The sequence below is a fragment of the Ursus americanus genome, chromosome 23 (genome assembly GCF_024610735.1).
Source record: "Ursus americanus isolate L20-20 chromosome 23, mUrsAme1.1.p, whole genome shotgun sequence".
Lineage (NCBI taxonomy): Eukaryota > Metazoa > Chordata > Mammalia > Carnivora > Ursidae > Ursus > Ursus americanus.
Genome location: NC_142149.1, coordinates 13417634 through 13432779, shown reverse-complemented (window position 1 = coordinate 13432779; position 15146 = coordinate 13417634). Strand labels below are relative to the sequence as shown.

General features: G+C 46.9%; 1 protein-coding gene across 1 annotated transcript in view; it reads right to left on the bottom strand.

The window, feature by feature from the left end:
• The window catches only part of PITPNC1 (phosphatidylinositol transfer protein cytoplasmic 1), a 252604-nt gene that overhangs the window by 88733 nt on the left and 148725 nt on the right, over positions 1-15146 (bottom strand). The window lies entirely within an intron of this gene.

The following is a 15146-nucleotide window of genomic DNA, read 5'->3' as shown; positions in this document are numbered from 1 at the left end:
CAGGCAGCATGAAAACGGGGATAATAATTATCACCTAGAGTGACGTTTTGAGGGTTAAATAAAATCATGTGCGTAAAACCCGTAAGTGCCGGGCACAAGGGAAGCGTTCAACAAGTGAGAGCACTCAGCATGGGGCTGCAGCTGAGCTCAACATAAAGGGCAGCCCCTCTTTTTGGCAGCACGGGGCGGGGGCGGGGGAGAAACCCCAAAAGCACACTGCCCTACTGTCCCAGTCTCACATTCTGTGCATTAAGTAGATTTGAAGGGTTAAGGTGGCTTGAGAAGCGGGTGTTGATGGATGTTGATGTAACTCCCTCCTGCTGGCACTGAGCTGGGCATTAACTTTCCGGCCACAAGAGATGGGATTGAAGACTAATGGGTAAAATGACCCAGCAACTCCACTGGGAGCTGCAGGTGTCAGAGAAATGAGACGCTAGCTGATTTGCACACAATCCTGAGTCTGGCTCCTTTATTTATTTATCCAACACACATAGAGCACGCACTCTATATTACCAGGCACTGGTCTGAGTGCATTCGAGTTCTCATTCATTTATTCCTCGTAAACATGCCGTGAAGTAGGTACTATTGTTATCACCCTGCTTTAAAGATGCGGAAACAGAGACACAGAAAGGTTAAGTAAATAGCCCATGATCACACAGCTCGTAAACAGTAGTGTCTGGATTACAAGGCTGGTGGCCTGGGGCCCAGCGTCCATGCTCTTCATCACTATCCCACTGGTTCTCAGAGTGGGGTCTCCAAACCTGCCACAGCAGCAGCATCCCAGAACCGGTTAGAAATGCAAATTCTTGGGCCCAGCCCTGTACTCACTGAATCAGAAGTTCTAGGGAACGGGCTCAGGTATCTGTGTGTGTGTGTGTGTGTTTAAAGATTTATTTATTTATTAGAGAGAGAGAGGAGAGGCAGAGACAAAGAATCCTCAAATAGACTCCCTGCTGAGCTCAGAGCCCAATGTGGGGCTCCCTTCCAGGACCCTGAGATCATGACCTGAGGTGAAATCAAGAATCAGGCCCCTACGTTTAACCAACTGAGCCACCCAGACGCCACTAACCACCCCCACCCACCACCCCAGGCATCTGTGTTTAACAAGCCTTCCCGGGGATGTAGATGCAGGCTTTCATTGGAAAACCACCTCACTACCCCACGCATGGGAAGAAAACAGCGTGCACTACCTAAAATTCAGAAATCTACAGTATCTCACCCCATGTGCTTCATCCCCCCTCAGTCCACGATCCCCCTTCAGTGCAGCTCAGAACCCATAGCAGCATGTGTACAAGAAGGCAGAGGCCTTGGCCATGCCATTGATAATTCTGACATCACATGACTGTGTGCATTCGGCATTCATCTGTCTTAATCCAAGTGAAACAAGCAAGCTGAACCGTGACTAAGGAAACAGAAACAATCAATCCCAGTAATTGTCTTTATGGAGAATGAAGTTCCGCGATTATTTATTAACACCTTCTTTGCTGTCTCCTCTCAAAACTCTCACTGCATAGCTGCTGCCCTCACACATGCTGTCCCGGGGAGTTCCAAGGAGGGGCTGCTCATCACGCATTGTCACGAGTCAAGACTCTGGAGGGACCGGAGCAGCTCAGAGCCCCACAGCAGAGCTCTTGATGTGAGAGGCTGGGGAGATGCACCTGCCGAGACCCTTTTAAAAATATCAAGCCTCCCGGCAAGCTGATTGGTCCTTTTTAACCCATAATTCATAAAAGAATCAATGCAGTGCATGCACAGCTCCAGATGGCAGGAGAACAGAGCCGTCCTGGGCGGGGAGTTGGGTCTGGGTGCGTCACTGTGGAACACTCCGCGAGGAGTTTTTATCGTTTGAACCCCTAAACCACTTAACTAAGGTCAAACAAATGAATGTTAGAATTTGGGTATTAAGTCCAAATATGAAATGCAAAACTCTTATGCAAATTAGCAGATGCTGTTATTTTTTGAGTCAAGGACTTAGGTTATTTTCATATCAGAATGGTAACCTGCCAGAGGCTGGCAGTGCACCTGGTTTGGCCAGGCAGCCGGGGGGAGGGGACCCGGATGGGACAGGTCAACTCTAGGCTGGTCAGGATCTTCTCCTGCGGCAGGGGTTTGGGACTGATAATCGCCTTGGGATATCGGATGGCTGGTTCTCCAAGCCCTGGAAGTGCGGTGTCTCAGTTAAAATCAGGAGTACCTCTGGCCTGGAGCATTTTCAGAATTGTCACCAAAATCTTTCTGGCTAGAAGTCCATCTTGAGATCAGGTTCTGCTCACCCTACACAGGTGGCCCATTAATCCTAGTAGAGCCTTAGCAATTAAGCGAGGTTTCTCATTCTTCCTGGCTGGCTTCATATTGTGCCTCACAACTGAGGTTACCCTAAATCCCTTTGCTTCTCGAGACCCCCTGGGCTTCCTTCTTCCTCCCCTGCAGCGGGTAACTTTGACTCATAGTTTCGTAAGACCATGTGATAGAAACACCCAGAACTTCCCTCTCCTCCATTGCAGATCCGCTTATTTCTTTATGCTGCTTCTTATTCTTTGTGAATCAAAGAAAGACGTTGTTTTACGAGAACTGAGACACAGGGGGCAGCAGACCAGGGCTCAAATCGGAGAGGTATGGACTTGAGCAAATTATTTTGCATTCCCAGCCCCAGTTTCCTGGCAATAGAACGGGGACCACGCTTCTCTACTCTATAGGAGCGTTGAGAAGATCAGTGAGATCACTGGGGTCAACCCCAGCACGGTGCCTGGCACATAGCGGATGCACAGCTTAATGTATTTGTAAGTCTCTTCTCTGGAAACCTGTTTCATTAATTATTTGCATTTTCTCCTGGCTTCCTTCCTGCAGCCTAAAAAATATCATGAAAAGTGTCATATTCCTAAAAAACAAGCATCAATTTCCTTCAGTGATATTCCTTCCTTCATCTACAATTAATCGCATTTCTCCTTGTGTCCACAGTCTAACTCTATTAAAAGAGTAGCCCGTGGGATGCCTGGGTGACTCCGCAGGTTAAGTGTCTGCCTTCGACTCAGGTCATGATCCCGGGGTCCTGGGATCGAGCCCCGTGTCGGGCTCCTTGCTCAGCAGGGAGTCTGCTTCTCCCTCGGCCTGCTGCTCCCCCTGCTTGTGCTCTCTCTCTCACTGTTAAATAAATAAATAAATAAATAAATAAATAAATAAATAAATACATACATACATACATACATACATACATACATACATACATACATAAATAAATAAATAAATAGTAGCCCATGCTTGCTGTCTGTACTTTTTCACCTCCCGCTTTTCTCAACCAGAGCAATAGGGTATGGAGATGACCGAGTGCCAAAGAATTGTCAACCCAGCATCGCTTCCCTGTCCACACCCTGAGGGAACTCTCTGCAGTGTTCAGTGTAAGCCAAGAACTCCGACTTCCTGAAAAGCAGTTCCTTCTCCACCTTCCCTTCCTTCCTCTACCCCTTCAACGGAGGGGTCCCCTAGGTTCTGCCCTCTGCCCTATTTTCTTGCTCTGAACCCTCTCCCCTGGTGATCTCACCTGCCCCTCACTTTTCTGCAACCATGTTCTAGCTGACATCTCTAACCCCACCTGCTCTTCTCACATCTCCAGTGGCCCACCAGCCATCCCCAACAAGGGTCCTACAGGCATCCAAACCGAAAGGTCCATACTGAACTCAAATGTTCTCCTGCCCCGTTCGAGCTTCTGAGGACTGCCATAACGAATTGCTATGAGCGGTGCGGCTGAACACTCACGGGCCTGGAGGACAGAAGTCTAAAATCAAGGTGCTGACAGTGTTGTGCTCCCTCTGAAGTGTCCAGGGAGAACCTGTCCCTGCCTCTTCCAGCTTCTGGTGGCCCCAGGTGCTCCCCAGGAGGGTTGCATCACTCCAAGCTCTTCCTGTGTCTTCATATCACCTTCTTTTCCCTAGGTGTCCTCTTTTTATATGACACCAGTAACTGGATTTAGGCCCACCCTATACCTAGTTACGATTTCATCTCGCGTCTCAAGGTCTGTAACTAATTACATCTTTGAAGACCCTATTTCCAAAAAGGTCACATTCTAAAGTTCCAGTGGACATGAATTTTGAGGGGACACTATTCAAAACACTACACTCACCCATCACATCCAATGAATGCCCAAATCCTGCTGGCTCAGCTTCCCTCCTTAAAGGTAAGACCTAGAGTCCTCTGTTATCTGTCCCTAACTTTCTTAATGGCTCTGCCCTATATTCCTTCCGTAGTCAGTCCCAGAAGACCACTCGCCATTCCCTGGAACATGTCTGACTGCCATGTTTTTTTTTTCTGCCCACAGTTCTCTCAGCCTGAAGTCTCCTTCCTAAATCTTATCCACAGACCATCTCAAATCCCAAGTCAGAATGATGATCTCACGTGTGCAGGTAGCATTCTGTTTTTACCATTGTCACACACTTATCTCCTTTCCTATCTTCACGATTAGCTGACTATGTGTCTGGCTCACCAGACAGAAGATAAGCTGCAACATTTCCCTCAGGAGGATTCCTCCCCACTCCCTGTTGTCACTGCCACAGTCACCCAGCCATTCAGGCCTTAAAGCTTCTGTTTCAGCTCTGCTTTCTGTGACTAAGGGCTTTGCTCCAGCTAGGAATACACCATCTCACCTGGTCACTCCAACTATCTCAAAGGGAGCACCCCACCTTCCAACCCTGGACTTTCTCAAAACATGTGGTATCTCCTAAAGATTCTGACACATTTCCATCAAGGAGGGGGATTCCGTATCACTGGAGGACCTGTCAGGAGTGTGGGAGCAGAAAAAAGAATGGGGAACCTTGACATAACCAACTGGAACGTGTCTCTCCTGAAGGGAGACATCAGGAATGTCACCCATTGGCTAAACCTGGAAGGCGGCAAGGGGTTCAGGAGACTCCTATGCTCTCCATGGCATGGTCACTTGGGAGCACTGAACCCTTAAAGTCCCATTTGGCCCATGACGACATGAAGGAAAGACTAAAACACTCACAGCAGACAGAATTCTCAGGTGGGCCCCCCAAGACTCCCAGCCCTTGGGAGATACACCTTGCCCAATCCCTCCCCCTAAAGTGTGGGCAAGACCTGGGAGAATAATGGGATAGTGGCCCCTTTGATTAGATTACCAAGGTGATCAGATGATGTTACATTATATAAGACTTCTTTTTTGAAGAAGCAGAGATTCTGGCTGCTTGGAAGAAGTAAGCACCCACATGGTGAGACGGCGATGAGGCTAGAGCCAGGGAAGCTTCCAGAAGCTGAGAAAGACCCTTGGAGGCCAACCAACTAGAAAATCGGACTTTAGTCCTACAACAGCAACAAACCGAAACCCGCCAACCAGGTAGCCTGGAAGAGGACCCTGAGCCTCAGATGAGAATGGAGCCCAGCCTACTGAGCCAGGACCTAGCTAACTTGGGCCCAGTAGACACTGAGATAATACAATCGTGTCTGAAGTTGCTAAGTCTACGGAAAATTTGTTACGCAGTGATAGAAAAACTAATAACAACATCTAACCTCAAGAATCCAGGGGCGCCTGGGTGGCACAGCGGTTAAGCCTCTGCCTTCGGCTCAGGGCGTGATCCCGGCGTTCTGGGATCGAGTCCCACATCAGGCTCTTCCGCTATGAGCCTGCTTCTTCCTGTCCCACTCCCCCTGCTTGTGTTCCCTCTCTCACTGGCTGTCTCTATCTCTGTCGAATAAATAAATAAAATCTTTAAAAAAGAAAAAAAGAATCCAACCACTGCTTCCCTTTCACATCACCCGTTTGGCTTTCATCTGCGTAAAGAAAGACTCCCATGGAAGTCTGAATAGGTCTCACGAAAATGGGGGAATCTGTGCTCTTCTATCTTAGCAGCTCCAACTCTGACGTCAACGGCTTTGTCAATGACCACTGCTTACGGCCCAGGGTGATGTCTGCCAGCAACCGAGGGCACTAAGCTTGCCACGAGTGGGCATCCGGATGGAGCAGGACCCGCCTAGCCCACAGGAAGCAAGAATACAGTAGAAAGCATACAGGTTTTGGAGTGAAACAGACATCAGTTCAAACCCCAGCTGCTTTTCTCACAAACTGTGTGACTCCGAGGAAATTCCTCAGTGCCTCTGAGCCTTAGTCTTCTCACCCATAAAATGGACATGGTACCAACCACATCACTGTGGGTGAAGATGAAATGATCTAGCGAAGGGCCAGGCAGCGTCTGGAGTAACAGGTACCCAGCCCACTGCACCCCTCCCCACGGAATCCCACAGGCTCTGTGGGAAGGAAAAGGCGGGGGGGGGGGGGCAGAGATCCTGCCTGGCACTGGCGCACGGTCACACGGGGAGGCTGTGGACTTGTGGGAGTGGTGGCAACAAGAGGACACCTGACGGGTCCTTCCCAAGACGTGGACGGTGGCCATGCCACAGAGCAGGTGTGCGCTCTCCCAGCCTCACTCTGCCGCCTGCCCCGCTGTGTGGTAGAGGGCATGTCGGATCGTCCAGCTCCATCCTCTCCCTGTCCTCCTTTTCCCTGAAGGCCTGGCTGCTCCTGCTTCTGTGCAGGGGGCCTGCTCCCCTGACCTCTTCCCTGCTTTCTTCGACCCCCCGCCAACTTCAGGCAGGGAAACAGGAACACTACCAGGATCCCTGGGGACTCTCTTCTTTCCTGGATGTAAAAGGCTTTAAGCCCGCTCGTTCACTCAGCCTTTTTACAAAAACCGAGGCTCAGACAAGTTGAGAAACAGCATCAAAAAAACAGTATCTGGGAGCCCCAGAGGTCCCCCGAGATGACCCTGCTTACAGGCGGAAGATTAGGGCAGTGACTCTAGAGCGGCAAGATGAGGCAGGGAGAGAGGCAATAATGTGTCCTAATCCCCTGGAGCCTAGGGGACCTCATGAGTCACGTCAGCCCCTCCCTACTCTCCTTCCTCCCCTGGGCCCATTTGAGATCTGGAATCTTCTTTCTCATGAAAAATCTCTCTCTCTCTCTCTTCTTGCCTAGAAAAGCAGCTTGGCCAGGAGAATCGTAATAGAAATTCACTTTATTACATGCAGGGTTTGTTTGGCCCCTAACCCCCTAAAAATAGTAGCCGTGTCATGGAGAAATCAGAGAAACGAGGCAAAGCACTCCTGTCATCTCCTCTTTGATTTCCTAGCTTAGATCCTCCAGAGCCACAAGAGTCTCACTAGGGCTGCTATCATCTGCTCTGGCTACAACCAGCTTCTTTTGTACCCAGTATCTGTGCATCTTTAATCTGCCTTCCAGCCCCAGTGACTGCCACAGCCACCACCGGGTAGCTGTGAAATCTCTAGCACCCAAAGCCGAATGTGCAGGAGAAGCACAGAAACGTGTGTACTTGTATCTCTGGGAAGTGATGAGAGACTCTGCAGCCAGGAAAAAGAAAGCCAGGAAAAACAAGTGAAGTACCGGGCTTCTGCAAGAATAATTTCCAGACCAAGCACTCCCGGGTTCAGTGTCGGGAAAGGAGAGCAGCCGATGCAAAACTGCACGGCAGGGCTGGATTTTCAATTCACTACAGACATGCTTTGGAAAAATGAAAGAGCTATTTTTAGTCCGGTGATTGATTAGGGTTGCTATGGCAATAAGAAACACGAGAAGAAAACTAAAGGTAAGCAAGTCTTAAAGAGAAAGGGGCAAGCCCATGGGAATTTCATAGTTTCTGGGTGTGGTGCTGGAAGCCCTTTCTGCAGGCCCCGCCCGTGCATGGGAAGAGGGGACAGTGGCTGCAGAGACCGGAGCTGGGGAGTTGAGTCTGAGGCTCTCCAGGGGCTGCACCTCAGAGGCGTGCAGCGGCAAGACTTCTGGAAGAATGAGCACCGCTCACGGTGAGGAGCACCATTATGGGCATGCCATCCTCCCTCAGCCCCCAGAGCATGATGAAAACCAGAAGCTAAAAGCGTATTGATCCCGACCTACATCAGTTTACAAAGTAAAGTGAAAATCACATTCTCTCTCACAGATTTCTAAAACTTTCTTAATGATGCCTCGTCTGGTGCGCTCGTTAAAAATGGACTCCAGGCCCCTAGACTGATGACTTGCTCTCAGAAAGTCGGTGGAGCCTCCGGAACCCATGCCTGAAGCCAGGACTTGATTGTTCTGTTCTTTCTTTCTTTTTTAAAAGATTTTACTTATTTATTTGAGAGAGAGTGAGAGAGAGCACAAGCAGGGAGGAGGGGCAGAGGGAGAGGGAGAAGGAGAAGCAGGGTCCACACTGAGCAGGGAGCCCGACGAGGGGTCGATCCCAAGACCCTGGGATCATGACCTGAGCCAGAGGCAGACACTTAACCGACTGAGCCACCCAGGTGCCCCTGTTCTTTTCTCTTTTAAATAGCTTTATTCACATCCCAGATTATTTACCATCTTAAGTCTACAGGCCAGTGGTTCTTAGTATATTCACAGAGCTGTGCAACCATTAACACAATCTAATTTTAGAATATTTTCTTAATCCCAAGAAAAAGCCCCATACCCATAAGCAGTCACTCCCCATTCCCACCTCCTCATGACCCTACACCCTAAGCAACCACTAATCTAATTTTCTAACTCTCTGATTTGTCTCTTCTGGACATTTCATATAAATGAAATCATATCATATGTGGTATATTGTGTCTGGATTCTCGGACTTAGCACACTTTTTATAGCAGAGTAGTACTCCATTGTATGGATATACATTTATCCATTCATCAGCTAATGGACATTTGGTTCTACTTTTGGGCTATTACTAGTAATGGTGCCATGGACATTCCTGCCAAGTTTTTGTGTAGACATCCATTTTCATTTCTCTGGGGTATATACCTAGAGTAAGACTGCTGGGTCATATGGTAACGTTACGTTTAACCTCTTGAGGAACTGGCAGGTGGTTTTCCAAACTGACGGCACCATTTTACATTCCCACAAGTAGGGTATGAGGGTTCTAGGTTTTCCACATCCTTCCCAACATTTATTACTGCCCAGGTGTTTCTTTTTTTCTTTACCTTTTTCTTTTTATTTTTTTAATTAGGCTCCACACCCAGCATGGAGCCCAGCATGGGGCTTGAACTCACGATCCTAAGATCAAGACCTGGGCTGAGTTCAAGAGTCAGACGTTTAACTGACAGGGCCACCTGGGTGTTTCTTAACCCAGGGAAGTTTTGGTGTATTTTTGGGTCAAAATGATGATGCAAGGGAACCACAGTCAAAATTCTTCATGTCCAGTCTGAGACAGACATGATGCAACACTGAGGTCATGATGACAACAGTATGGAACCCTTCCAAGTATCATATATATAACAATTCATTCTTAACTCTTAACCCTCACACAACTATAGGAGAGACGTACTATTATTACCCTCATTTTACAGAGAAGAAACAAAGCATGGGAAGCTCACTTACGTCATCAGCCCAAATCACATCCCATGTACACGATGGAGCTGAGATTCAGCTCAAGCTGTCTGGCTTGGAAGTTCATGCTCGTGACCCTACATCCTGCAGCCTCTTGAGCATTAGGTAATCACACGAGGGTTTCTAGTGGAGTTGAGGGCTCAGTCACGGGTGATGGTGACAAAGGCACAGGCTTTGCTTCTCAGTGTGTCCTGTGGCCACTGAGAGCAGAGCAAATATGGCTGCGGGCATCAGCCAAATGATAGACGTGCCCTGCTTCAAACGAGCCCGAAGAAGGAAAAAACCAGTTTACTCAAAAGATACACTGGGGAAATAATTATTCATTTAAGAAATTCACAGTGGTATTCCTTTAAATGCCAAAATATCCTAGTACCCTTCAAATACAATCATTTTCAAAAACTGATTTTAAATATGATGGCTTAAGTTAATTCCTGCTGTGAAATGCATTCAAAACCCTGCTCAGGACTCAAGGAAGGGCATAAGCTCCCAGGTGTAAAAAATATTACGAAATGAAAAAATGTCTGTTACTGCACTGTTGGTCCTATAAGACACAGAAGCAACCCAAAGTCCACCAGTAGAGGGTTGGTTAAGCACATTATGGAGAACGCTAAAGCCATTAAAAAAAAGCAAAATATGGAGTGCTTGGCTGGCTCAGTCGGTAGAGCATGCGACTCTTGATCTCCAGATTGTGAGCTTGAGGCCCGCACTGGGTATAGAGATTACCGAAAAATAAAATCTTAAAGGGATGCCTGGGTGGCTCAGTCGGTTGAGCATCGGGACTCTTGGTTTTGGCTCAGGTCATGATGTCAGGGTCATGAGATTGAGTCCTGCATAAGGCTCCTCACTCAGCGGGGAATCCGCTAACGATTCTTCCTCCCTCTCAGTCTCCCTCCCCCTGCCCCAGCTTGTGGTCAATCTCTCCAAATAAATTAACTAAATCTTGAAAAATAATAATAAAATAAAATCTTAAAAAAAAAGCAAAGTGTAAAACGGGATGATCCAGTTTTATAAAAAGGAAAGAAAAGCATGTTTAAAAAAGCACATTAGTATATGCACAGAAAACACAGGAATAGACATCAAAATATTCTCATGGAGGACAGCAGTAGACATCATGAGGTCCTTTTGTTTTCCATGATATACAGTTTTATAATGCCAGTATTTTATAATAAACATCTACTTTTTCAGTAAGCAGAAAACAAATTCAAATCCAATAAAAAAGTAAATAAACACATCAAAGAGGTCCCCAAGTAACTGTATGGGATGTAATGGAAGTCACAAGCTATTCTAAAAATTCTCTTAATTTTAGTCCACTTTAACTAAAAGGGGAGCATATTATAAAGAGCATGGTTGAGAAGATGGAGGAGATGAAAGTGTGGGAAGTTTGGGAAATCACTTTTTCAAGTCTCATCCATCACACTTGTTCATAGAGTTCCAGGATGAGGAAGGATCTGAGAGGGGATACGGTTCTCTAGTTCAAACTGCTTTTTAAATGGCACCAGAGTTCTTTCTACAAATAAAGTGTTACATAGAGACATGATGGCTGGTGAGGCATATCCATGGAACCTCCTGGATAGAGACAAGCAAAGTTTGAAAAACCAATGACTGACCTCAATAATTTAACATTTTATTCCTGGTTATCAGCCAGAATCCTTCCATGTCTGAGGACAAACTTTTCAAGGAGGCTTGGAAACAAGAATGTTAAATGGAAGAGCTGAGAAGCTGGCTTGGGGTACATGAAGAATTTATAGGCTTTCCAGAGATCATTTTCTTTTAGCTCTTCTCTGGAACTCAGTGCATTCCTCTCTGGCCATCTTGCTCTGTCTCCATGCACACGTGTCCTCCGCTATCAATGGACATTAACTTGATATAGACTTGACCTTCTCTCTAATGGAATTCCCCTGAAGACATTGATTCTCTGGTACAATATTCTATATTATCATATTAAATGTACTCCAAGGCCATACAGGGTATTTGAGCTTGAGCTGGGATTATTAATAAAAAGGAACCTGCAAATGTTTCCAACTTTCACCAACAAGAGACTTACATCCAGAACGTTCCACAGGGCTAGTGCGATCAAGTCTAGAATTTAGGATTTGCTCTTTTCGGACTCTGAGGCTATAGCCTGTGCTATTTGTAAAATAGTAGACTATGGGGGGGGGGGTTCGATCTGTACGTAGCGGCAGTTGGGAGACACCTAGATCTTAAAGTACCTTCCAACTTCCTTTATTCTTCATCAGGACATTTTATCCTTCCAATTTGACAGAAATTTATATGGGGGAGAGAGAGAGCGGGGGGAGGGGCAGAGGGAGAAGCAGACTCCTCACTGGGCGCAGAGCCCAGCTCGATCCTGGGACCCAGGAATCATGACCTGAGCTGAAGGGAGACGCTTAACCAACTGAGCTACACAGGCGCCCCCACACACCAATTTCAAGAAGGTCTATGTCCAGGTGTCCCTCCCATCTACTCAGAATCTTAGTCACCAGGCAGAGAAAGATGCATAGGAAGTAAGGCGAGATATTTGGGTTCCATTGGGTTATTGGGTTCCAAGGGCTGTGTATGACTTTATACATAGATACAGGGTGGGTGGCAATGGCAATAGGGTAATTGGGAAAAAAACTGCAAAGATAGTTCCAGAAAAGTGAGAAGAGGAACCCAGGTGGAGGGAAGGAGGAGGAGGGGGGGAGGAGGAGGAAAAGAAGGGAAAGAAGAAGGAGAAGGAGAAGGAGAGGAAGGAGGAGGAGAAGGAGAAAAAGAAGAGGAGGAGGAGAAGAAGAGGAGGAGGCGGCGAAGGAATTACTTTAAAGCAAAGAGAAGGAGAAAGGGATTGCATGTAAATAATAGAGATGAGGATAAATCAGAGTGACTTCCCTAATATATGCTGCATAGGAAGAAAAAGGTGGCCCAGAGCAGTGAGACCTGAAAGAGAAGTGGGGGAGGAGGAGAGGAAGGGAGCCTGTGGAGGTGGAGCCTGGAGACACAGCAGGAAAACATCTGTTTGCATTCCAGCCCACACCAAGGAAATGAATGTCAGCCTCTCCCAGGCTCCCCGGCAGCCTGCGCCCTACACTGAGGCTCTGTTCATTCATTAGTTCATTCATCGCTGGAGCCTCTTCCGTCCTCTGACAAGCTGAGTAACAGCATCTCACAGGAGAAGCAAGGCCAGGATGGAGAGGCAGCGAAGACATGAATGAAAATATGTTTTCTCAATGGGGCAAGGTTTGCCGCTGGTGCCTCTCTGAACATCAAGAAGGAAAACTAAATTCGGGCTCCTGCAGTCTAAAGCTGGACCTGTCAAGGAGAAATAAGGCATCCTCCGATGCCCGTGAATGCTGATAGCTGCACACAATAAAGGGAGGACAGGGATTTAAAGAGACAGGCAGAACGCATCCAATGAAAAAGAATTACACATAAATAGCAGAGATGGGAACGCATCAGAAGGGCTCCCCAAACACATAGGTTGGCATACAGCTGGGTAGGAAACTTTCAGATTACAAGCCTTCTCAGTTAAAAACTGTAAGCACCGCCCTTCTGAACCAAACTGGGCAAATTCCTTACCTAAAAATATATTTTAAAAAATACTCACTCTTAAAAATAAGAGCAATGTTAAAATTCTGAACTGAAAAGACAGTTACATCCTTGTGGCTAGCACATAGTTCAGACCATCTCAGTGACGAGAAGATCAAATACATGGGCGCAATTCTGCTTTCATTTGATTTCATCGCTGAAATTTACCATTTCAGCATATTCATAGTTACAGGCAATTTATTGTATTTTTATGCAACGGAATCTGCCCCACAAAATCTGTCCAGTTGGATTATACTTACCTCCCCAACATCAACTGAACACAATTCCATAGGTATTAATGAACCGGAGGAAAGAAAACCGATTTTCAGTGCCACAAGTGCAAAATAGAAAACAAAGAAGAGAGGAAGACTCCATTATACAAGTATTTCTTTTCCTCTGATGGCTGCCCTCTGTCAAGTTGCTCAGAGAGGTGTTTAAAAAAAAATGCAGACAATTTCCAAATGCTCAAGTTATGGTAGCGAAGCCCATTCTATCTCCTGCCCTCTCTCCCCAAGATGGCTGAATTAATTCTCTTTGAAGTACAAAGAATAGCTTGGGAACAGCTAGAGGAAATGTAAAGGAGATACACCAGCCAGACTCACAGCTCATTGCAGACTCTTGCTTCACAGACACATACAGACTGTGTTGCTGGGATGGGGAGACAAGTTCAAGTCCTGCACAAAGACCACGGCACATCCGAGAATAAGCTGCTTTGCAACTGTTCTCCCCCCGCCCCCGCCGTACGACCAGTTCATTTCTTAAATGGAAACAAATCTGATGCTTGATCTTACGGTCATCTCGGTAGACTGCTGCCTTTGTTGTGTGGTCTCATAGCACTGACTTTGAAAAGACATTTACAGGTTATTACTGTTGGGAGCCCTTCAAACCACTGGAATTTGAGTAACAGTAATCATTATGCAATGTATTAACCCACTGAAATTTTAGAGCAAACAACATTTCCTGAAATAGAATTGACCCACTAACCTATTTTGTGGGTGCATAATGGCTCTAATCCGGAGAGAAGCTTCTGGCATTCCCCTAAGTTTTAGAAGGCTGTCCTTGCAAAATCTAGGGTCCCAAGGAAAAGTTAAGTGTGGGAAGTGCTGCAGCTCCCTTTTGGAAGATTCACAACATATGGCAGAATTGTAAAGGCTCTGAGAAGTCCTGCAATAACAAAAATCTGTGCAGCTCTGCATGACCCAGTGCTTCCCTGCTTAACTGGCTGTGCACCATTTAATGGTAGGTATAAATGGTTTTAGACTGTCTCCATCTAAATTCTCTTGACCCCTGAAGATTTCTGAACTTGGCCATTCTGATTCTATTTATGACACCAGCCTAATGCCATGACCTCTGTCTCCACTGACTTCAATTATCTGTCTCTGGGAGGGTCCACCTCTGGCCTGTGGCTAATTGCTGCCTTGCTCCTCAGTGCCCCCCAACTGGAAGACTGTTTCTTTGACCTGTCCCTACCAAGTCCCAGTTCACAGGGCCTCATTTCTAAAGGGACACTGCTCTGCCCACCACCTACTGCCCACCACAATTATGTTCTGCCCTGGATACTCAGGGTTAATTGTGATGTGGAGATAGAAGTTATTTCCTAACTAACTCTCATCCCTACCCGTCTCCAGGACTTCAAAGAAGGAATACTTAGGGACCATCATTCTCTTAGCTTACATAGTAGTTGAGATGGCCAGATTGTCCTCTCATTTCCAAACAAACAAGACCAATCCTAGAGATCTGGTATGAGTGTATTTTCTCTGTACTTGCACCTTTTCCTTGTTACGTAATTCAGTGGTTTCTACTACCCTTGGCTGGGACTTAGTGGAAGGTGGGAGAGGGGGAGCTCAAGAAGGCTTGACAGGCATGGGGGTCATCGGTCTGCACACACACCACCCGTCAGCTCTTTCAATTATCAGGGACCTGACGAGGCCAAGATTTCAAGTGAAATCCTACCCAGAACCATCAGTTGCTTTCAGAAATGTACCTCGATCTCCCTGTTGTCACTCCTGGGAAGATGACCCGAGTTCACCCTGGGTGGCTGATGAGACAGTCTCAACTGTGAGCAGGCTTGATTCTTTTCCCTGGCTGGACTGATCCAACCCTGAACGACCCCATCTCTCACTGTGGCTCAGCACCTTTCGAGGTACTCAGACAAGAGTCACCTCCTCCTCCCTGCTCTGTTACAATTTACCTTCTCTACCTCTTT